This window comes from Sabethes cyaneus, chromosome 3, assembly GCF_943734655.1.
Source record: "Sabethes cyaneus chromosome 3, idSabCyanKW18_F2, whole genome shotgun sequence".
Lineage (NCBI taxonomy): Eukaryota > Metazoa > Arthropoda > Insecta > Diptera > Culicidae > Sabethes > Sabethes cyaneus.
In genome coordinates this window covers 170,755,826-170,781,328 of record NC_071355.1, presented here as the reverse complement: position 1 = coordinate 170,781,328, position 25,503 = coordinate 170,755,826, and positions in this window count along the sequence as shown.

The window sequence follows — 25,503 nt, the reverse complement described above, 5'->3', positions numbered from 1 at the left end:
AAGCGTGCTGAAGCAATCGGAGGCTTGCTTCCGATGCTTCGAGCACGGGCATAAGGCCTGGAACTGCAAAGGGCCAGATAGGAGCCAATTGTGCAGGAGATGTGGCAGTGCTGGCCATAAAGCAAGGGACTGCGCGGAGCCTCCCCAGTGCTTGATCTGTACCGGTAAAAGGGACGCAAAGCACGTAACGGGAGGTCCAAGGTGCCCGGCTGGTGTGCCGGCGACCAAGCCACGATCATAGTGCAAGTGACACAACTCAACCTGAACCACTGCAGCACGGCTCAGCAGCTGTTACACCAAGCAGTTTCCGAGTCGGCAACGGACGTTGCCATCATCTCGGACCCATATTGCGTCCCTGCCGAAAACGGCAACTGGGTGTCGGATAGGTCCGGGACGGCGGCTATATGGACGACAAGCAGGTTTCCGGTTCAAGAGGTTGTGTCAACCGCAGACGAGGGATTTGCGGTTGCCAAAGTGGGTGGAGTGTTCTACTGCAGCTGTTATGCTCCGCCGAGATGGTCTATCGAGCAGTTTACGCGGATGGTAGACCGAGTATCAGTTGTGCTGACTGGTCTAAGGCCGGTGGTTGTGGCGGGAGACTTTAACGCTTGGGCGGTAGAGTGGGGAAGTCGTCGCACGAACCATAGGGGTCGGATTCTGCTTGAGGCTCTGGCAAAGCTCAACGTAGATTTGGCCAACGTCGGCACCACAAGTACCTTCAGTAGGAACGGTGCGGAGTCTATCATCGACGTGACATTTGGCAGTCCTGGTCTGATAGGAGACTGGAGGGTAGATAATGGCTACACTCACAGTGACCATCAGGCGGTCCGCTATGGTGTCGGTCAGATAACGAGGCGGCAGGTGGCGAGTAGAGCCAACACTCCAACCACCCGTGGATGGAAGACATCATACTTCGATCCCGAAGTATTTGTGGAAGCGATCCGGAGAGAGTGCGGTGATCGCGGTATGCCCGATCCGAACGCTGATCATTTGGTTGAAGTACTGTCGCGATCGTGTGACGCTACCATGCCTAGGAAAGGTCGACCTAGGTATGGCAGGTCACCGGCTTACTGGTGGACAGATGAAATTGCGGAACTCCGCGGAGCCTGCTTTCGTGCGAGGAGAATTATGCAAAGAGCTCGTTCGGACGAAGGCAGGGTTGAATGTCGAGTAGCACTTGTTGCTGCACGCGCAGCGCTTAAGAGTGGGATAAAAGCTAGTAAACGAGACTGCTTTGAAAGGTTATGTGCTAGTGCCAATGCGAACCCGTGGGGTGATGCCTACAGGGTCGTAATGGCAAAGACCAAGGGCGTGATGGCGCCCGCTGAGCAATCACCAGATATGCTGGAGCGAATCATCGAGGGCCTCTTTCCGTGCCACGAGCCAAGGCCCTGGCCCCAGGCCGCTGAGTCGTCCCACGGCCGACGTTCCAGTATCTCAGACCATAGCGTAGGATGGTCGGCCTCCCAGCCGAACATCCAAAGTAACGTGGGCGACGGCGGTTTGGAAGTCGGGGAGGAAGTGACGGTTACGAACGAGGAACTCATCGATATCGCTAAATCCCTAAAGGTGAGCAAGGCACCGGGGCCAGACGGTATCCCGAATATGGCCATTAAAGCGGCTATTCTGGAGGCTCCCGAATTATTCGGGGCAGTAATGAATAGATGCCTGGAAGCTGGCCACTTCCCGGACAGATGGAAGCGACAGAACCTGGTCCTATTGCCGAAGCCGGGAAAACCTCCGGGTGTCCCCTCGTCATATAGGCCGATCTGTCTACTCGATACTGCCGGCAAGGTGCTGGAGAGGGTTATCCTTAACAGACTCGTACAGTACACGGAGGGTACAAACGGGCTGTCAAGGAACCAATTCGGCTTCCGAAAAGGCAAATCTACTGTGGATGCCATCTTGTCTGTCACTAAGACAGCTGAGGTGGCAATCCAGCCCAAGAGGACAGGCATTCGTTATTGCGCAGTTGTCACGCTCGACGTGAGAAATGCGTTTAATAGCGCTAGCTGGGACTCCATAGCCAGCTCGCTTCGGAGCGTCCAAGTGCCGGTGTCGCTGTACAGAATTCTGGAAAATTATTTCCAGAATCGTGTGCTATGCTACAACACGGAGGAGGGTCAGAAATGCGTTCCAATCACCTCAGGGGTTCCGCAAGGTTCCATACTGGGCCCGGTGTTGTGGAACGTCATGTATGACGAGGTGTTGAGGCTAAAGCTCCCGGTAGGGGTGGTGATTGTCGGCTTTGCGGACGATATCACCTTGGAAGTCTACAGCGAATCTATCAGAGAGGTTGAGTTGACGGCTGCCCACTCTATAAGCATTGTTGAAGATTGGATGCGATCCAGGAAACTGGACCTAGCGCATCATAAAACGGAGGTTATTGTGGTGAACAACCGCAAGTCGGTGCAGCAAGCAAATATCAGCGTCGGGGACTGCACTATTTCGTCAACGCGGTCCTTAAAACTCCTTGGAGTCATGGTCGACGACAAGCTCAAGTTCGGGAGCCACGTCGACTATGCCTGCAAGAAGGCTTCCACAGCTATTTCGGCATTGTCTCGTATGATGTCTAATAGCTCTGCGGTATATGGCAGCAAGCGAAGGCTTTTAGCCAACGTGGTCCAGTCCATACTCAGGTATGGCGGGCCGGTGTGGTCATCGGCGTTAGGTACCAAAAGCTATCTAGCCAAGCTGGAAAGCACCTATCGTCTCATGTGCTTAAGAGTGGCGAGTGCGTATCGCACAGTTTCACATGACGCAATCTGCGTCTTAGCGGGTATGATGCCTATTGGTATCATCATCAGCGAGGACGTAGAGTGCTTCAACCAACGTGGAACTAGAGGCATACGGAGTACCACGAGATCGGCCTCGATGATCACATGGCAGCGGGCATGGTCTGATTCCACAAAAGGCCGGTGGACACATCGACTTATCCCGGAACTATCCGGATGGGTCAACAGGCGCCATGGCGAAGTCAACTTCCACCTGACACAGATTCTGTCAGGGCATGGTTGTTTTAGACAGTATCTGCACAAGTTTGGGCATGCGGAGTCCCCCGAGTGTCCGGAATGCGCGGACGTCGAGGAAACTGCAGAACATGCTTTCTTCATGTGCCCTCGTTTCGCGGGCGTGAGAAGCAACATGATGGCAGTTAGCGGATAGGACACTACTCCGGATAACTTAGTCCAAAGGATGTGTTCTAGCTCGGACGTCTGGGGTGCGGTCAATGCGGCTGCTACTCAGATCGTACTTGAGCTACAAAACCGCTGGAAAGCCGATCAACGGCGAATAAACAGCCTAACTACCATAGTCCAGTAGTTATCTAAGAGCGTGCGTGAAGCACAATAGCCCCTCCCTGAAGTAATACCGATAAGGTGGTTCCAGGGGGGATTGAGGCTGGAGACTCGAGTAGGGTTTTAGTGGGTCTGGATCTTCACGATCTTCACGAGATACCAAACCCCACTCCCTGAGCTGTCTTCTCAGGTGTCTGATAGCAGATTTCCCTACTCGTTAAAAAAAAAAAAAAAAAAAAAAAAAACACACACACACACAGAGAGAAAATGCTCAGTTTTCAAAAGTGAGTCGAATGGTATATGACATTCGGCCCGCCGGACCTTCTTTCCATTTCCGGTTTTTCGAGTGATTGCTATACCTTTATACTATATATTTATATAGTAGAAAGGCAAAACATGTTCAATGGTTCTTCAAACACATTTTTTTGATCGTTATTCGCTCAAAGGTTGGTAGTAACTTGACAGTGCTACTTTAACATGGCCATGACACACGTTATGATTGAAACGTTGTTAAGGCCAAGTCAGCGCACTAGAGAGAGAAAAAAGACAAAGCAAAATTTTAAATGAAAGTGCGCTTTTATTAGATGGTTTTGAATACTCAACTGTAGTGACATATCATATCAGGTACGGATTTTACACACAATGATGTATTCGAAAAACTATGCTGTAGCGTTATTTAAGAAATAATTAAGATTTTCAAACGGCTATCTTTCTCGATCGCACCAACGCTGTTTGATGCGTACGCTGCTTCGACCTTAATCTTTATAAAAATTACTGCTACAATCATTAAAAATTAATTTTTTTAATGAGAGAGATTTTTCTAGCATGATTGATTCCTATAGTGGAGGCTATTCTTTAAACATTCATTGGTGGTAATTTATTAAATATTCGATTACTATTTTCTTATGACGAAGAAAATGTGTTTTTTAGTGAAGAACGAATTGGGAAAAATGATACGCAAACTGTGAAAACTAATTGACTGTCAGGGTTACTACAATACCAATTAGTTCAAACTGGATATTTATGTTTCCACAAGTATATCCACAAAGGGTATATTTACCCTACCTTTTTTGATCATTAAACGATGTACTGAAATATATATTTTTTGTATAGCTGGGAGACGTTTGGAGAAGATCATTTGTTATTTGAGCCTCTCAGTATAGTAGACTACCTGAAAAGAAAAGAAAAGAAAATAAATGTTAATGTTACTATTTAATTCTACTATCTACTATTCCTAATTAAAATTTATTGTCTATATGTTAAAAATTTGCATTGATCCACATAGTGGTGTGAACTGGTTTTCTGCTACAATGATAAAATTATATTATAACTAGCTGATTGCCCGATCTTACTCGGGGATCTTTTGTCTCTTAGCCACTTCTACATCTGTTGTGTAACGAAAATTCTCATAATGCTAGAAACAAAACCTCTCTTCATTCGAATGTGTCTACCCTATGCCAGCTCCCCCCTCCTGTTGTCCCCCAGCCACTCGTAAATCTGAGTTCTTTTCGGTAATCCCTATAAATCGATACAATGCCTTTTTTACGTTCTTGAAACTCCCCCTTTTCAATGGTCACGCCAGAGACTAACAGACGTAACACTGAGGCCTCATTCCATCGTCAATAAAAACTATCATTTCAAATTTTCTCTGAAGTCAAGATTCAAACAACTGTCGCTGCGCAAGAACGCCACTCGGCTGCGCTGGCGCTGTTGTCAGATAATATACAAGTAAATTTATAGCATTGCTAAATTTATAGCAGCGTAGTGCGAAGACTGCACCAGGTGATGCTAATGGGCTAATGGTGATGGTCTGTTAGTCTGTGGTCACGCTATTCCCCCTTTCAGAAATCTCCTTTTGTCGTCCAGTCACTTGGGCAACTGCTATCGTTCAAAATGCAAGAGAAACGCATCCCTTTACCCATTTGAACCTTGTAAGAGAACGGCTGCCTTATTTATCAACCCGCTGCACTGTTCCATTTATGTCATTTAAAAATTAATATCTTTAAACGAAATTTATAGAAAGGTTGGTAGTAACAATATTAAGGTGAAATTAGTGGTCATTGATTCTGCCAATTTCAAAAGCAGTTTTTTTGTTTGAAACAAAAATTCTGTTCATGAAAATATATTCGCTGTGTTCAGATTGGCAAGAAGAATGCAGTATTTACCTTTTTATAAACAGAATCCCGCTATTGGGCCCAAAAACTGCTTCCGAAATTGGGCTCTCCGAAGAAAAGTTAATGACTGCTAATTTCCCATTAAGGGACAGTCTCTTCCGACAGCCTATAGCATACATTCGTAGTCCTACGCCAGACCTACGTTTGTGTCCTGAGATACCGACGCTTTTACGTTTTTTTCCATACAGTAATCTCCCAATAAGAACGCTAATATGAACCGCCTTAATGGAAACTGTTTTAATGGAGTCTACCTAGCATATGGGAATTGACTTAATTGGTTCCAACATGGAATAACTCGTGATCTTGATCGTATAGAACGTTGGTGTCTTCGACAAAGTTGTTCAGTATATCAAGGGTTTTGTAATGTATTTATATAGTATGTGTAATACACTCAAGTACTTTTTTTACACGGTTTGTTTTTTCGATTATTTAGAACGGGGAAACTTAGAGACCCTTCCTTTATTTCTCAATACATTTCGGAGGGGCCCGACATTCGTCACGTAGTTTGTAAATGCTCCCTAAGTTGCACCGTCCTTGAGTAATCGAAAAAACAAACCGTGTAAAAAAAGACTTGAGTGTATATTTATATAGGCTGTAACTATCTAGCACTGCTGACTATCTAGAAAGTTGCGGTCTTCCAGAAGGTAAATAAAATGACTGTAACTTTCAAGATGATATGGAAAATAGTGCAGAATTGTTTCTGAAGAATATTAAATATACACAGATATTAAATATACATAGATCTACACACTTAAACATTTTTACGAAACACCGCAATTTTTTGACGAAATTAGAACTGCTGAATGTTCGGTAAAAATTTCGGTGATGGATATCAACGTTTTCCGACCTTTAGTAACGTTTGGCGTCACCGAAATTTTGGTAAAAAAATTTATGTGTACTGAACAACTTTGTCGAAGACACAGGGAGGAGAAAGAACGTGAGTTTGAATGTATGTTCCGCCATATCTCCGAAACACCTGGACGGTTCTTCATCAAATTTGACACACGTCATTCGTATTTGTATTTGAATATAGGCTATGAACACGTGTGCCTTGACATAAAAGAATCAATGCAGGACTGCAGGCTTGACAAAAGAGAGTGGTTCCTAACAAGGGAGGGGGAGGCCCAAATAAGTTAAAAGGTTGCGTTTTTCTTGCATTCCGACTGATTGCAGTTGTGACAAAGTGAAAAGAGGGGAGGTTATTGCGAGGGGGTTCCACCGAGGAGAAATATACAGCAGTCCCTCGAATAAGGCGAGTGTAAATAAGAACGTTTCCAATAAGGACAATCTCAAGGGATTCCATTAAGGCGGTCGTACGTCTTATTGGAGTCTACGCAGCATATGGAAGCTGACTCAATTGGTTCCAACATGAAATAATTCGTGATCCTGACAGTACTGAACGTTGCTATCTTCGACAAAGTTGTTCAGTAGATCAACGGTTTTTCGTTGGATTAAATTATTTCGGAATTATCTCACCACGTGGCGCTAGTGATTCTGCACATGTAATATTCTTGGAAGGTGACAGTCATTTGAGTAACCTTCTCGATGACCGCAACTTTCTAGACAGTAACACGGAAAAAAATCCGATTCCGATAGCTTGAATTGCTGTCAAATCATAACTGCTATATCAGGCATCACCAAATCATGAATAATAATTCATGATTTTGCGTTGGGTTGTACTGCAAGGAGTTCGTGATATCATGATTATTATTCATAGTGTATTTTCATCATTGGGGGAACTAGCGCTCATTTCTAAGGGGGGCTATAGCCCCGGTATTTTTTCGACCATTTTTTTGGTCGGCCAAGTCAATTTTTCTAAGGGGGCTAAATCTCTCCCCCTAGTTCCGCCAATGATTTTTATAAAAGATGGCAAGAAACCTGAAATCATTTTGCTCATTTTGGAGATTAAAAAATGCATGGATTCTGACAAGATGAGAAGACCCCAAATAACGTAAAAGCGCTTTGTTTCTCTTTCCTAATGCTTAATTTCTGGACTAACAACAGTGTAGACTGTGTGCTCAATAGAGCGGAGCGACCTGATAAGCAGGGGAGGAACGTCAAAATGCGGAGAAACGGTTGTGTTTTTTGCATTGTGGGAATTTCCGAGATGAAGACAGACGTACAAATGGCTAGCACCCAACTGGGGATGCCCTGAGCAAGATCGGGCGGTCAGCTAGTGTATTTAAAAAAATCATTGGGGCTTACTGCTTTCAAGGTTCGACCAGAAATTACCAGCGGACTGGTTGGGAGGTCTGATCATACCAGTCATATGTCCGATCTAGAAAAAGAGCCAACTCGAAAGCAGCGAATATCGAGGTATAACCAACCGTCTTCAACTCGGCGTACATAATTCTCTCCTACATCTTGTTTCACAGACCAAGATTGCTACAGGAATCGTTTGCTGTAGAATCCGATTTGGATTTCTAATGGGACGCTCCACAACGGATCAAATGTTCACCTTCTGATAGTTACTCGATATATTTTGAGAATACAACTTGCAGATCTTCCAACTGTCTACAGACTTCCAGGCAGCATGCGATTCAGCAAAACGAAATAGGTTATGGCGGACTATCATAGTCCAGAAACATGGTTTTACTTGTACCGCTACATGGTTTGAACCAATGTAACGAACTGTCAAATATACTGTTCTACATAACATTGGAAGTTGCTATTCAAGGTATGTGACAGAGAGCGCGGTAGCCTCGCGGGTGTTGCTACAGCGGTGGTAATAGACGGAGGCACATTCGACGAGGTCAGTAAGTTTGTTTACCTTGGTTCTCGTGGATTGTAGCGAAAAAGTAAAGTAGTAGATACCAAACGAGCCCTTCTACGGACTGCGCAGCCAGCTAAATTCGCACAAAACTCACTATCGACAAGGCGTTATTTCTACCAGCTACCCACGAAATCTTTGTGTATTCGTGTAAAATCCTGCGGACAATTCTTGACGATTCTGAAGTTTAACGCCAGCGCATGAACCAAGTGTAAAGAAATGTGGACGTTGTCAAGTGATTAAAGCACTGCAGGTTACGGAGGTCTGACCACGTAACAAGAAAGCCGGATAAAGTCAAAGTTCAGCAGAGAACCCGATAGAGCCCGACTACTTTAAGGCAGTCTCCGCACCCGTTTTATGTGCGATATCAATCAAAATGCTGGAATAGCGAGTGTTTGAAACAATTGTAAAAATTCCAAGACAGAATAATGGGGAGACATACGATATCCCCGGAATGCGCATATGTGTTTTTGCTTGTGAGTCTGCCCAAACCGTTCAGGACCTTATACAACAGCATTAGTATGAACTTTATTCAATATTCAAATTGAATTTACTGTAAGTCTACCCACATCCATCGGCAAGGCCTTTAACTGATAGCGGTGTCCTCCATAAATACATTTAATAAATACTATTATTCATCTGAGCATAAATATTCATCTGACAATGAGACATGATGTCTTAATAAAACAAACGAACACACAGAATCATAATACTGACTTACTTTAGCAGCCGAGAGCCAGGGTGGCCCTTGCCATATCAAGAATTTCTCTCCATTGTACTCGGTTCTGGACTACTCGTCGCCAATTCATTGCGCGTCTCGACCCACGCAAGTCAGCTTCAACCTGGTCGAGCCATCTAACACGTTGGGCCCCTCTATTCCTGGTGCCGGTGGGGCTCTTGAAGAGAACGGATTTCACTGCACAGTCGACCGGCATCCTTGCGACGTGACTGGCCCACCGTAGTCTCCCAACTTTTGCCAGGTGTACGATGGGAATCTCTCCAAGCAGTGTCTGTTGCGCCTCCGCCATTCTCCGCTTTCCGTTTGTACTCTGCCAAAAATAGTCCGCAACGCCTTTCGTTCAAATACTGGTAGTGCACGTATGTCTTCCGTGAGCATAGTTACTGTCTCAAGTCCGTAGAGGACTACCAGTCTGATTAGCGTTTTGTATATAGTCAGTTTTGGAATCATAATAGTCTTCTTATAAAACATGCAATGTAACATTAAAATCAAACAGGCTCTACGCGAGTTTAAATGCATTCGCAATGGCATGGATTGGCTCACTTTGTCCGTATTGTCGACTACGAGCTGCGAGGTATAAAAAGTTGCGTTGACGTATAACTCTTTCTGGAGCATAGAAGTAGAGCTGGCAGAGTAATTCAGGCGAATCGACTTCCGAAGTGATGAGCTTAGTAGTAGAAAGAGCTTGTGAAATGAATCTTCTTCGTTCGAGAGTATCAATTTCCAGTAGCCGGCAGAAATCAGCGTAAGTAGTAGGTAGGTGATCGGTTTCTGTCTGCATCGAGAGATTATCATATAGCATTTGTTGATGCCAAGAGTCAAAAAATGCCGGGAGCACCAAATCTGCATACGATTTCCACTGATTTGGACTGATAATCATTGGTACTGTTGATGATGTAATATATTTTGTGGCCGTCTGCGTGAAACTGGCGGTATCGAGATGGCAGTATAACAGAAGGTTTACTGATAAATAATGAAAACAAAAGTGGTCCTAGTATGCTCCCCTTGGGGATGCCCGACGCATTCGTAAACTCTTCGTAACGAGTAGCTGGAATCTTAACGTAAAACGATCGGTTTGTCAAATACGATCTGAACAGGCGTTCAAGGAAATGTAGACTTCAAGTTTCTTCAGTTTGCTTAACAGAATTTCGTGATCCACTCAATCAAAAGCTGTTTTGAGATCAGTGTGGACAGCACTAACTTGTCCACCGTTGTTCATTGCCCAAGCTGCGAACACATAGTGGTGCAAATTCGGTCAAATTTAACGCAACAGACCGCTTAGGATAGAATCCATGCTGAGCAGCTGCAATATAACTCTACCATGAGCAGAAAAGAACCTCATTGCTAATAAGCTCAAAAACTTTTGAACAGTAGCATAAAGAAGTGATGCCACTGTAATTCCGAATGTCTCTTTTGTCACCTTTCTTGTGAACAGGGAAAATAAATAAGGATTTCTACAGTTCAGGTAATTTGCTCTCTGGTAGTGACCTGTTAAATAATTTTATAAGTGGAGTAAGCAACACCTTCGAGCACAATTTCAGTTCAGTAAATATAATTCGTAGCACAAAAGCGGTCGTTAATTTTGGAACTATTACTCGTTCATTTCACCACTGTGCATCTTTTTGTGACATTCAGCAAAGGGCAACAACCTCGAGCATGACTCTAACATATATACAACATGCATGTGCTTTCCTGGAGCTAGCTGGTATGGAGGTATTATTTGGGTCACCTTTAACGTCACCGCTCACTGGAACGTAGACGTTTACGCCACCGACCGTTACAGCACAGCATTATTCGCTAATGATAACAGGCGGGAAAATCCCCACAATCTTCAATAGCTTCCTCGGAAATCAGCTATCGTCAATCATGCAATTCGATCGTCCGTTACCGTATCGATGATGCACTGTGCTGCATTACGAGTGTATATTTTGGCAATTAAATTTGCATACCGGCATCGCCATTTCCGCGTTGAGGATGTCGGTTATTGTGTTAAATTTGACTTTTCTTATGCGGTCAGAAATGGTCTAGGTATGGACGAATAAAGGTGATAAGCGGTTTATTTGATTGGGTGGTTGAGCTTCCTCATGCATATGCAATGAATCGTAGCTGATAAAAGTCTCCCGGTATCATAACTTTCCCTTTTTGATGCTACATTTGTGAATTTTGGAAATGTCGCTGGTTTGAAAACCAGTATAACTAATGTCACAAATTTACCATCAATTTCTCCGAGCACCATTTACGCGCAAGTTTCGAATCGAATAATATTATCGAAAAATTAGCTGAAGCATCTATGCACATCACGTCTCTCTAGTGGCACAAAACCTGTGCGCATAGGAAAAAAAACCCGTTGTCTACGTGTTACTGGCGACAACGACCGTATGACGTAACATGTAGCAACACACACACGCTCTTGGTAACCTCATTTAGAGTGTTCGCATTGCCGGGCCACACCGCGATTCTGAGGAACGTACTGAGAATTAATTCGGTTCCAGGAAAAAAAATTACTGTTACTAGTTTTAAGTTGTTAGGCCTGATACAGGTTAATATGGAGTTTCTTTCGTCATTCATCACCAAATCATTAGAAGACCTCTAATCACAAAATTTTATGGAAATCGAGAAGAATTTTTTGAACCAAGATTTCAATCCAGTAGGAATTGAAATTTGTTTAATATGACTGTAATTAAATGTAAATAAAAATGTTCTTAAGTCATTTAATGACTTCACTATCAAAAACATCTAAGAAGTATGGCATCACATTCAATATAAATTTTCAATCGTATCGGAAAAGGTCATTTCGCATCGATTCGCGAAATCACGCGGAATAAATTTTGGCTGTGTCATTATAAATTAGTTATAAATAAAATCGCTTATGTCGTTTTGTTTTGTCAACAGATCTAAAATTATACTGACAGGTATCGGATTTCTGAAAAAGAAAAAAGAAAAAAAAATGCATCCCCCGGAGTAAACATTGGACTGCTGTCGGCATCTGGTGACAAGTAGAACCATTAGGCAGCACACCAGCACCATTTGGAGACACACTTGCAAGCCCGCTCTGGCTGCACATTCACTCGCGTACCAGTCTCAATGGTGGTGAAAACAAAGGATTTCATAGAACATAAAACCCTAGCCTTTTCCGTGTAGATACAGCCCTTTGATAGAGCAATGTTCTGAAGTTGTCAGCGACGCTGTCTGTCTACCCGTTGTGCCTGTTCCTGGCTGGCATATGGTGCCAAACTTAAAGGGAAAATGTGAAAAAGGAAAAATGGAAAAACTAACGCTTTTCAGCCTATCGCACACAGAGATAAATACCGACACTCGCAGTGCCGTCCAATATAGTTTGTATAGTAGCTATAGAACTATACACTATGATGCGCAGCATAACTTTAGCTGTAGCTGAGGGTTCGCTGATGCGCTCCACGTACCCTACACTGACTGGGCACAACACACAAAAGCTGCTGCTGGCACAGCATTATCGTGGATCGCTAGCTTTTCCTTTGCTGGCCGGTTGCGGCTATGCTCATGGCTATTTTGTTCTATAGGGCAATAAAATCACACAGAAAAGATGTCTATGTGCTGTGTGCCGCTTTGCTTTACCGCCTTCCCTTCCCTTCCCTCCGTACATCGACCGTTCGATGACGGCACCGTAGTAGGGGCCCTAGCATAGTTGAGCGAACTTTTAGTGTGGCATGGACAAGTCAGGCGGAATTAAAGTTGCTTTCAAGTTCTCGATTACGTAATACACTGGCTTCGGCTGGCCGGGTGGATCGGATCGGATCGGATGGGGCCAGATGACTGTGTGGTTAGGGGAAATCTGTTAAAGGTTTTCTTCCCTCGTCACTTCTCGCTGTACGCTGGTGAAGGGATGGACGGACGGTTAGGTTTTACCTCATGAGAATTTCTCAGTCGCCGCAATTGTCCTGCGCTAGGTTGTTGCATCAATCATCTTCTATCGTTGTTGGAGGTAAATGTTGTCGTTTTTTTTGCATCAACCGGTATGATAAACGAGATGGTTTGCATACCGGACATGTGAGATGCAGGTTAGACAGTTGGTGGGCTGGGCAGATTTTTCATTTTTCATACATGATAGCTGTCAAATTATTCATCGAAGGTTCTTGATGAAAATGGGGATTGACAGTTTTCGAATTATTATATATTATTTAGCAGCTGCTTTTATAATGATTATTACATGTAACTTAAATCCCATTATAGGAATTCAGTTGATAAATGATTAAAATAATAATCATACTACCTATATATTATCTCTTGCCTCCTTCATATCAATTTTTAGTAAATTTAAGTAAGTGTTTATATTAACGTTCCGAGTTTCTCCTGCTTTTTCAAAATAAAATCGGTGGTCATGTCCGCTTGAACTAAGTTTAATATATTCATTTTTCCTGTCTTATTACGCACGACGAAGGAAACCTATTGACTTTTCTGTGAACTGATTTTTATCACAAAAACCGGAAACAATCCACCTAGCGGTGTGACCTAACCTTTCTACTGCAACAATAGCTATTTTTTAATTTCACAGGAACATCTAAAATTAAGTGTACCGTAAAACGGGGTATTGTGTTGTATTGTATATTGGTCGAATCATCTGACAATTGACATTATCTACATAAAAAATTAAATCTAAAACTAAATCTAAATCTCAAGTCTAATGCAACACCCTGAACCTTGTTATTCTTCTACTGAAAGTGCGTGAGGTAACATTTGCGAAGTCAAATAAGTCTTCGACTAGCATGAAGGTGCGAGTGCATGACGTTAGTGGTTCATAAAATCCGTACATGGTCCGATGGAATCTAGTTGTCAGCGGACACGAAGAACGAAGCTGTCTACGTGAAGCTCTAAAATCAATTCGAGACAGTAAAACCGGGGCGTCAAGCTCATTACTGAGAAGCTTGGCTACAAAAGCCGCTTGTTGATTCTTCCGACGACTCTCTGGATACGTTATCCAAGTCTAAAAGCTGACAACGGTCTTCATAGCGGGGAAGATTATTAGGTAGACGCTTCGGTAAATGTCTTAGAGTGATACGACAAATCTTCGTCGCACACGTTCTATTCTAGCTGTCCAGCACAAGTTATGGGGATTCCAGATGATACAGGCGTTTTCAAGTATTGGCCGTACTAATACGCAGTACAATGTTTTCAAGCAATGCGGATCTTTGATGAGCTTGTGAGCTTGTTATCCAACAGAACTTCAAGATCAGTAATCTGATCGACGCGTTCTAGAACAACTCCGTTTAATGAGATTTGATGCTTATTGTTAGCTTGTTTCTGTTACACCAATCAGCGAAGATGACCAGCAGTGTTTGCAATCGGCGGTAATCGTCAACAGATTTCACAACTAGATAGATCTTTAGATCATCGGCATGTACCAGAACGCATGCGGAACCCAGCCGAATAGCAATATCTTTAAAGTACAAGGCAAAAAGTAAAGGCCCCAAGTTACTACCTTGTGAGACACCAGAAGTATTACAAAATTCACGTGAAACTGTCGAATTCAGCTTAACACGTAAGGTACGGTCTGTAATATATGAGCTCAACCACGTAGTCAGTGTATCAGAAACACCCAGTTAGAGAGCTTGTGCAAGAGTGATCTACTGTGTCGAACGCGGCTTTAATATCTGTGTACACAGCATCGATTTGCGTTCCGGCTTACATTTGTGAGATGTAGGTACTAGTGAATTCGATCACAGAACGACCTGGCATAAAGCTCTACTGGTCAACTGAAATATAGTTTTTGGTGCTGTTTAGGACTACACTACTGACAATGATTTCGAAAAGCTTTGATCCAACAGAAAGACTTGTAACGCCTCTGTAGTTCCTTACGTCTCGCTTTCCTCCCTTCTTGAATACGAGAAACGTACAGGACTGTTTCCACAGCGTAGGAAACTGCCGCTGCTCAAACGATTTATTTAAAATCCGACTGAAGGGCAGGCCAAGAGCAGTAGCGCAGCGACAGCGAATAATAGCTGGAATACCATCGGGACCAGGTGAGTAGGAGCTCTTCAATTTCTTGGCACCAGCAATAACCATATCTGGAGTGATGTCAAAAACATCCAGATCAACTGCACCACCAGGGACATCCGAGGCAGTTATTTCAGCATCAGATTGTGCAGTACAGCCACCCTCGAACACAGAAGAAAAATGATCGGCAAACAATTCGTAAGATTCGGTAATTGTCGAGGATTCCATTCCATTCCCTAGATCACACTAGAAGGAATAGAAGCGTTTTTCCTTTTGGAGTTTACGAATGTCCAAAGCGACGGTAAGCGTCACTGGCATCTTTGAAAGCGCGTTTATTTAGCGGTGTTCGTTGCTTACGAAGTAGTCTCTGTTTTGCGTTCCTATGCCGTTTCAATCTGCGCAGCTCACTGTTACTCCAAGCAGGTTTTAAAGGAGGTTTAACTCTAGGTACATTTCCATTCAGCCAAGTGCAGACAGCATTGAAAAACTGCAATGTCAAATCATCCACGTCCATCTCACCCAATAATGCAGCCCAGTCCATCAAGTGCCGCAAAATTTATACGACGATAGAGGTGCCATTCCGACATTGGCAGCAGGAGCATCAACGGGATCTACCACTATAGGCCAAAATAAATCCAATGGAGGATAGTGAGAATCGACGGGAAGCAGCGGAGATATTGTACAATACACGAGGTCGAGTATTCGTCCAAAGTAATTACTCAGTGGATTTATTTGTTTTAAATTTAGGAATCCTAATCCATCAACCACAGCAGCACTAGCAGCAGTGAGCATGAGGGAATTGTTGTATTGTACTCCATCCTCCCCATTAAATCAGGAAGTTTTCGGTTGGTTGTAATCACCACAAATCAAAATTCTGTGGTCAGTAACCTCTTTCTCACGTAGCTCACGAATCGAGAGGATATGCTCGTCTATGAACCTGACCACCTTGCTTCTATCGGGAGGGATGTAAACTGCTACAAGCAAAAACTTCGTGCCTCTGATAACAGCAGAAGCGCAGACATGTTCGAGACAACTTCGATGGTTCAGATTGACCATCGAACCAGGAAACTGTTGGGCAACGGCAATCAATACGTCACCAAAAGAGCTTTTGTGGCTATTCTTTGAGCTCACATCACATCGATAAACGTTGAAGGTGGTTCCAAACAGTTGAAGGGAATTGGTGCAGTCACCTAATCCGGTTTCAGTTAACATGATTAGATCACAGCTGCAGTCATTAGCCGCAAGGAACAGGTCGTCTACTTTAGTCCTTAGACCTCGCACATTCTGATAGTACACTCTAATGCCATCCGTGTCACTGGCGTGTGTTGATAGTTCCAAAATAGTACTTCTTTCACGTGGAGATCCCGAGCTGCACGCAGGAAAAAATACGACTGCTAAACGCGAGCCGAAAATCGAAGGCTTCTATCATGCCAGCTTCAATGCGCCGCATATGACCTACAGATTATGATCGTCCAGGAAGTAGTTGAGACGAGTTGGAAGCGTTCGAAAGATCAAGAGGAGTCACGTCCAAAACAGCAACGTACTTACCTGAGAGTGGTTGTCGGGAGATCCCGTCATCAACCACGACCGAAGGACCAGGACAACTCTGTTGGCAGGAACCATCCGGAACTTGATGAATCTGCAGACAGGAAGCATCAGGAAACTCGACTTGGTCGCAGAGTTGCCACATTCATAGATTATTCTGTGTTTAACAGCTATTTGAAAGAAATCGCCTGTACAGAATCTGTATGCATAGAATACAGATTTTCGCCAAATTACACAGATTGAACAGATTTTTTAGTAAAATGACTCTCTATCTCTTTCACTCTTATTGTTTTGCATTGCATTTTTCCTCGCCGTACAGATCGTCAGATTTTTCCAACAAAAAACACAGAATTATATGTGGCATCCCTGCTTGGTCGGGTGGCTCGGGGACTCCCTTAGTACTGTGGGCAATGGGGTAACATTGATCATTGGGGTAACATTGATCAAATGGACTATTCGCATAAATAAGTGAAATAAACAACTTCTACTAACTTTCCTGAACTGATCAATGTTACCCCCAATGATCAATGTTACCCCGTTTTGCGGTACTTTGTTTTCAAATATCAGTTCCTTATTCCTCAAAGTCCTTATTTAACAGTGAAATTTACAAGTCCGTACTGCGTGCAATAATTACATTTTCTTACCAAGTGTGCGTAAATATTTGTAAGCGTCATTTGATTTTCTTTATCAATACTTTATTTTATCTATTTATTAGCTGACCCTGCAAACTTCGTATTGCCACAAATTAAACTGTGTGTGAATTTCGGATGATCTTTGACACAATCTCTAGTTTTGCAAATTCAACCTTAGATGATTCATTTTGGCAGTTACGTAACTATGAGAGCATCCCAGGTAAACAATAAGCATCACCAATGCTATTCAAATGCAAGCCAATAAACATTTAGGTCGCCTTAAATGCTACTTAAATGCTTTTTTGGCAAAATATACAGCTACTCTATTGCTAGTCTTCTTGTAGTGCTGACAATGTTAATTTGTTGCTAATAACCGACACGAAGAATTTGAATACAATTTTGGATGCCAATTTACAACACCCATGCAGTCAAAAAGCTAATTACAACAACGTGCAGTATAAAATGCCAAATATGCTGATTCGCTGCGGAAAGTAATAGAGGTTAGTAAGACTTGGAAAACGAATACCGCTCCCCCCCCCCTCGCAGTGGTCGACAACACTCGCGGCCGTCTCGTCCTGAATGATCTAGTGTTACTATAAATAGTTTTTAAGGTCTTGTTATTGACTATTGTTTTATGGAAGAGTCTCGAATATCCCGAATTCGATTAGTTTTTGAGTTTCGCAAAAATTTCCGTTTTATTTGTATGAGAGTCCATATCCCCTTACCACAGGAGTGAGAGGTCTCTAACTATCATAAAATAAATTCAATACTCCAAAATCTCCCACATGCCAAATTTGGTTCCATTTGCTTGATTAGTTCCCGAGATAAAAGGAAATTTGCATTTCATTTGTATGGAAGCCCACCCTCTTAAAGGGGAGATGGGTCATAACTCGCTTTCTAAACAGAAGAGGGGTCTCAATTCACCATCGAAAAAAATCTTGCCTCCAAAACCACTTACATGTCAAATTTGGTTCCATTTGATTGATTAATTCTCGAGTTACGAGGAAATTTGTATATCATTTGTATAGGAGCCCGCTCTCCTAAAGTGGGGAGGGGTCCTAATTCACTATAGAAAATATTCTTGCCTACAAAAGCACCCACATGCTAAATTTGGTTCCATTTGCTTGATTAGTTTTAGAGTTATGAGGAAATTTGTATTTCGTTTGTATGGGAGCCCCCCCTCCTAAAAAGGTAAGGGATTCTAATTCATCATAGAAAAAATGGTTGACTCCAAAAATACCCTCATGCCAAATATGGTTCCATTTGCTTGATTAGTTCTCGAATTATGAGGATATTTGTATTTCATTTGTGTAGAAGCCCCCCCTCTTAAAGTGGGGAGGGGTCCTAATTCACCATAGAAAATATTTTTGCCTCCAAAAACCCCCACATGCCAAATTTTGTTCTATTCGCATGATTAATTCTTGAGTTATGAGGAAATTTGAATTTCATTTGTATAGGAGCCCCCGCTCCTAAAGTGGGGAGGGGTCCTAATTCATCATAGAAAAAATTCTTGCCTACAAAACCACTTACATGTCAAATTTGGTTCCATTTGCTTGATTAGTTCTCGAGTTATGAGGAAATTTGTATCATTTTTATGGGAGCCCCCCCTCTTAAAGGGGAGAGGAGTCATAATTCCCCTTCTAAAGAGGGGAGGGGTCTCAATTTACCATAGAATAAATTCTTGTCACCAAAAACACCCACATGCCAAATTTTGTTCTATTTGCTTGATTAGTTATCGAGTTATGCAGAAATTTGTGTTTCATTTGTATGGGAGCCTCCCCTCTTAGTGATTCTATGAGGAACATCCCGACAGACAGACAGAAATCCATTTTTATATATAAGATGAGCCGAGAAAAACCAAACCCAGATAATATGAACCTGAATATCGCCAACTACCTCACAACCCAATTTTAATTTTTTTTTAAATATAATAAAATCTGTTGCAGTATTGTCATTTTTTACTGTTCTAGATAAAATAAGTTAAATTGCTATTTAACACCTAATCGCTTCATTATCACTAATCTCACTCGATGGTTGAAGTGCCGATAGCTTCGATCGTTCTATCCTTCGATTCAATATTAATAAGCCAGCATGCTATGTCACTTAACATGCTCTTCATGGCTTCCGTCGATAATTTGCTAAACCCATCGATTCGCCTCATCTCATTTGCATTTCAAAAAGCCTTGGTTAATGCATCCCGTCTGACGGGGTCGGTCTACTTGTTACCTCCGTCACAAGAACCTCTGTAATAATAACACCATTTCAGTTATCCTATATCGATTGATGGCGCCAACTTTAAAAAAATATGCTTAAGTTCCTTTTCCGTTTCCACTTTAGTAAGCCAATAATTAGAACCAGGTCGGTTTACATGCTGCCAACCTGGAGTCCGCTCTTCCTCACCGGGCATGTTTTGTGTAGCACGGTTAGTGATATTTATAATTGTAATACAATATCAGCCACACGCGCCTCCATTAATTATAGCATTCGTTCCAAAATGCTATCGCTGTTTTAAACGCTATTATAACCAGCATCATTTACAGCAACTGAGTTGGTATGAACCGACCTGAACAAGCTGCTGTCGTATCTGTTGTTCCATAAAAGGGTTTGCGCACCGGCTTTCGTGCAGATAATTTCTTTTGTGTTCTTAGAAGTGATGTAAAAAAATGTGATAAAATTAATAAATGGGAAATTTTCAATACAAAAAATCTTGCACATTCTAATAATTGATGGAACTTTTACAATCAGCTTATTTTAGCAGTCTAAAACCGGAGACTTTCTCGCCAGACGACGAACTCAACCGGTAAATCGACTTCTAACTGCTGCTTCTGAATAACTTTAATTCCAACTCCTGTTGGCATGCATTTCTCCACGAAGTTGTCCACATTAACTAGGTCTCATTGACAACATCATGAACAGAGCATCGCAAGCAAAGGCGAAGTGTGCGAAGCCACAGCTTTGATACCTACAAAGTATGTTTCTGCAGAATATGCAATCACCACGCTGCTGCTGGGTGCTGGGAATGACGAAGACAGAAAGAACGCTAAACGAATGGCGAATAGCAAAATAAGAATATCAGCATCGTACCACACCGTCATGCGAAACCATGTCGCCCGAAAGCAGATGGATGCTAGCGACCATGAAGAGAACCAGGTAAGCCAGAATGAGTAAAATACAGCTAACAGTATTATTTGTATCTGGAAAGATCCGTTATGTTGCGGATGTTTATGTGGTATCTTGTTTCTTCGCACTACTCGCGAGCAACGTGGAGGTGGCTGGGGCCCACCTGGTGGTGAAGGGTGGCGGTTGCTGTATTCCGTTGCTGCTTTTGCGCTATCCCGGTTCTCGATGTTTCACTCTTACAGGGCACCGATATGTGCTGTCATCGGTTGTCGCTTGTGTTCTTCCATTCTACCAGCACAGCGCAGCGCTACAACCGCGTCGAAGGGAACGGAAGCGGGGATGTTGGAGGCCGGACGGTCTGCTAGGACGATAAGCGGCCTATAATCGGGTACGAACCAGCTGCTTGATGACTGGATTGCTGTTGATTCGTTACCACAGCTTTCCACAGTAGCGGCATTTTAGAGAGGGGAATGTAAATCTATAGCTGAATGCAAAGAAGGAATACTTTTCGATGCAGCTTTCGTTGTTTCCTGCAGTGGAGAATGCTGGTGGTCCGGCCAAGAACAGGCCGCACTATGGAACGAATTCTGGGTTGAAATGGGTTTGACGCAACCAACACTAAACGAATTTTTAGCTCTTTGCTGCATACATGAGAGTTTGAATATTATGAAAAACAATACTTATATTGAAACACTATTATTGAAATGAGGAACTACATCTATTGGCAGATATTGTTACATCATGCATCAAAGGAAAATTCTTGGGTACTTTTACAAAAGGACGAAAGTAACATTGAGAGCAAGGGGTTTCCAGTAAGGCGTGTAGATGCGTAGTAATCAGAGATTACTTTTGTAACCATCTACGAATTAATTAGGTAATCAGTGGTAATCAATAGCAATTAATGCTAATCTTAAGTAATCATTGGTAATCATGATTAATTTTTAGTAATCACAATTGAGAATATTTGTTTTCGATAGTTATTGCAAATTAAAGATATCACGGTTAGATATCAGCCGTTAGGCATATGGACGTTAGGCATATGGACGTTAGGCATAAATGCATTAGACATAATAGACGTTAGACGATAGGCATAATGGACGATAGGTATAACGATCGGTAGGCATAATGAAAGACAGGTATAATGTGCGGAAGGTATAATGGAAGGTAAGCCTAATGGACGTTAGTTAGGCAATCTACCGTTAGCTTGCAAAAGGTCCAATCGACTCAGTTTAAAAAAGCATTGATCATTCGGTGAATCGGATTACCTACGAACGGCCGAAACACGAATGGCCGAAAGTCATTTGGATGAAATAATAAATGGTATAGCAGATGTAATGGAATCAAAATGACCGAAATGCGAATGGCTGAATCACAAATGGCCGGAACACACATAGCTGAATCATGAATGGTTGAATGTCGTAGAAAATATTCGCGGTTTTTGACCTGCTCAAATGTTGGATATATTTTCTTATGAGGGATACCACCTGTACAAACAATTTGTTTTTCACAGTTTGCATATCATTTTTCCCAGTTCTTCTAATGTTCATTTTTCACAAAAAAAAAACGCATTTTATCCCTCATAAAAAGTACGAAACAACTTGACCAGTATAAATCGACATCATAATGATAAAAGTTGAAAAAGTATGGTATTTACTGTCCTTACTTGCTGCCTCTCCTTCGCATTCAACTAAGGGATAACCCTTACTAGTCAGTAGACCTGGGAAAATGCGTACACCTAAATAGAGGGGATTTCTCTCCCTGAATCATCGAGAAAACGTTTCCTACTGCAAGGTAAATAGATCTCGCACCTTATAATGAACCTAAAGGGCCAAACAGAATGCTGCAACGCATCCGTCCGCGTCAATTTGACAGTAAACCCATGGATAAACTGTCAGAATAACGCTGACGGACGCGTTGACGCAGCATTAAGTTCAGCCCTAAACTCATTACTAACGCTTAAGAGAAAGAAGGCAGTATCAGTCTACTATTATTTACTGTTTGCAGGACAATTGAATACGAAAATATATTTTTCTAATACGTACGAGAATAGCTTTTAATTATTTCGATGGTAACCCAATCCAACCAGCTTAAATTTGACATTAAAACATTATTTTTTTTATCAAATTTCATCAATAATTCGAGTAAATAATTTTCGGCAAGATGTAGTCATGATTTGGCCTTTCGTGATTCGGCCAAATACAATTTCGGCCTTCTGTGAGTTGTTGAAATTCGGCCCTTCGTATTTCGGTTATTTGTTATTCGGCCATTCGGTATCACCCCGGAGACTCGTGAAGCTAGGGAAAACTAACAAGAGTCGGCAAACCTTGAAAAGGGAATGTGGTGCTTTTAGGGGGCAGATATTTTTTGACGTAGGACTACGTCTTTGTTTACTTACTGGCATTGGGTAGCACTTTGTGAAAACGAAAATAGAAGTGTAACGTTTGAATGAAAGATTTCAAATGCTAATAACTACTAAACTACTGAACTACTCGTTGGATAGATAAACTGACCAGCAATTTTATAGGGGGGTAAGAGAGCAATTTTGAGGAGCGCGTAAGAGGGGGGGGCTCCTAAACAAATGACACACAAATGAAAACACAAATTTCCTCAAAACTCGAGAACTAATCAAGCAAATGGAACCAAATTTGGCATGTGGGGGTTTTAGATGGCAGCAATTTTGTCTATGGTATAATAAGCCCTATCCGTCTTTTAACAGGAGGGGTGGGGAGGATTTTTCTATGACGAATTAGAACCTTTGCTTTCTTTGAGAAGAGGAGATCCCATACAAATGAAATACAAATTTCTTCTTAACTCGAGAACTAATCAAGCAAATGGAATGGCATGTGGGGGTTTTGTACTTGTTTATTTTATGAATTTTGAGACCCCTCACCCCTGTGGTAGGAGGATACGCAATTGGCAACCGGACCGTGCCGGACCGACCGTGCACACAAGTGATTTTTAAAAGAAACCTTTATGTTTCAAAGGTTGCAGGCGTTGTACTTATGAACCCCCGTCCATTAAATGAAGAATTGAATCTGAATATTTCGCTCTTCTCTTTTAAACATTCACTTAAACATTGGCATTGGCAGATTCTTATGAACATACATATGCCAGAAATGCAGTTTGCATTAGTCTTTGATCTGATGATCTGATATAGTCCTACGTCACCCTTTCGTACAACCCTTAGGGCTGTATACCTTTGTAGTTTTTATGGTGAATTATGACCCGTCGCCATTTTAAGAGGGGGGCACCCATACAAATGAAATACTAATTTCCTCATAACTTAAAAACTAATCAAGCAAATGGAACCAAATTTGGCATGCGGAGGTTTTCGAAGGCAAGATTTTTTTTTGATGAATTAGTACCCCTCTTCTGTTTAGGAGGGGGTCCCAAACAAATGAAACACAAATTTCCTCATAATTTGAGAACAAGCAAATGGAACCAAATTTGGCATTTGGGGGGCCAACCCTCCCGCAGAAATCACCACTGTCTAGGTTTATTTGTTTTCCTAGGTCTACTGACCTCTATTACTTTCCTTCAGTTGGGTCCGAACGAGCGACAGCGAGTATGAAGAGGATCACCTCTACGAAATGGTACTTTGCACGAGAAAGTTTTCCATGGAATGGTACATTCCGCTCAAGGTTTTTCGCGAAATGGACTTCGGCAAAATGTTTTACAATCACGGCGAATAATAATCACCTCATGTCTCTCAGAGGTCAAATGGTCGATTCCAGGTCCCGGACAAGTTCCTTCGTAATCCGTTCCGTGCTTGAATCAGAAAGGAAACCCTCCCCGGGGCCGGAACCGGTCATATGAACTCTGAGAAACATGAGATGGTCGCCAATCGCTATCTTGTCGAATGCTGATGTTTTTTTGACATACTCGACATACTTTACTGATGCTGAAATGTCCCTTGATAGGAACCGGTTCCGGATTCAAAGTGTCCCCCCGGATCCGGATGGTGTGCACCATGACTCGTAATTGCGGCAAAGTAACTGAGATGTCCATAGTCGATGATATGGTTACAAAAATAAACAGATTTCAAACAAGTTTTAACTCTTTGGCAATTTTATCTAAAAAAGCCGTATCGCGGTCCCCCAAGGAACTCCGGAATAACTCCGGGGCCGTAAGACATATGGCCATTATCTATAGATATTATGAAAATAAAAAAGATTTTCGGGAACTCTCCCAAATTTGGTGAAAAAATATTGAAAGATAAAAAAGTTACGACCGTCTTAGTGAATTTTGCGGTGCTAAAAATGATGTAGACCTTAGAGGGGTTACAGGTCGTTGTGCCAAATGCTTTCCTTTCAGATGGTCGTTTATGTTTATGACAATATTTTTATGGCAACGACATTCGGGCCGAGCTGGCAATAGGTAAAAGCCATGGTGAGTAAATGTCAGAATCCCTTTGTTCTGTTGGACCGGTGGACACAGATACAAAACTAAGTTTTATGGGAAATGACGTTATGCTAAACCGCATTATGCGAAATGAATTTATGTTTAATGGGCCGCCCCGGATCTCATTGTATTGTGAAGAAATAACGATTGGCTCAAGTGCGTATTCTTGGAAAAGCAATGTTTTGTAAATTAAGCCTAACGTCCATTATGCCTATAATCCATTATGCCTATCGTCCATTATGCCTATCGTCCATTATGCCTAACGTCCATTATGCATAATGCCCATATGCATAAAGTCCGTGTGGCTAACGTCGCACACCCCACGAAAATATTGGCCAATTAGGCTAAAATCACCGGACTTTCGGGTGCAATTTGATTCAAAATCTAGGTTGAACTAGAAATTAGACTTGTATATCCCAAGTAACAATTTCAATTTTAAGGTGCACTTGAAGAGGTTTCCAGCATTTGCTGCTTAAAACCGATCTCAAAACTTATAATTCTACAAAACAGCGATAAAACAGCCATAAAACCCTTATAAGGCGAGGGAGGCCCACACTAAAGAAGGTTCTCAAGAAAATTTCCAAAGATCCTTTTAAAACTTGTAATTCTTATCGATATCTATTTCTAATGACTTCCAAGAGTCGCTTAAAACAAAAAAAACCGCCACAAGTGTTGATGATTTTATGGTTGTCTCTTCAAAGAACACTTGCAAGACATCATACACTTTTCACAGCCTTAAATGATTTAAATTGACCAAGAGCTATAAATTCTAAGCATTCACAGATATTGCTATTTCGAAATGGGTATAAATGAAAATTGAAAATAAAAATGGTGATAAAAGCAGCTGCTTTGTTGC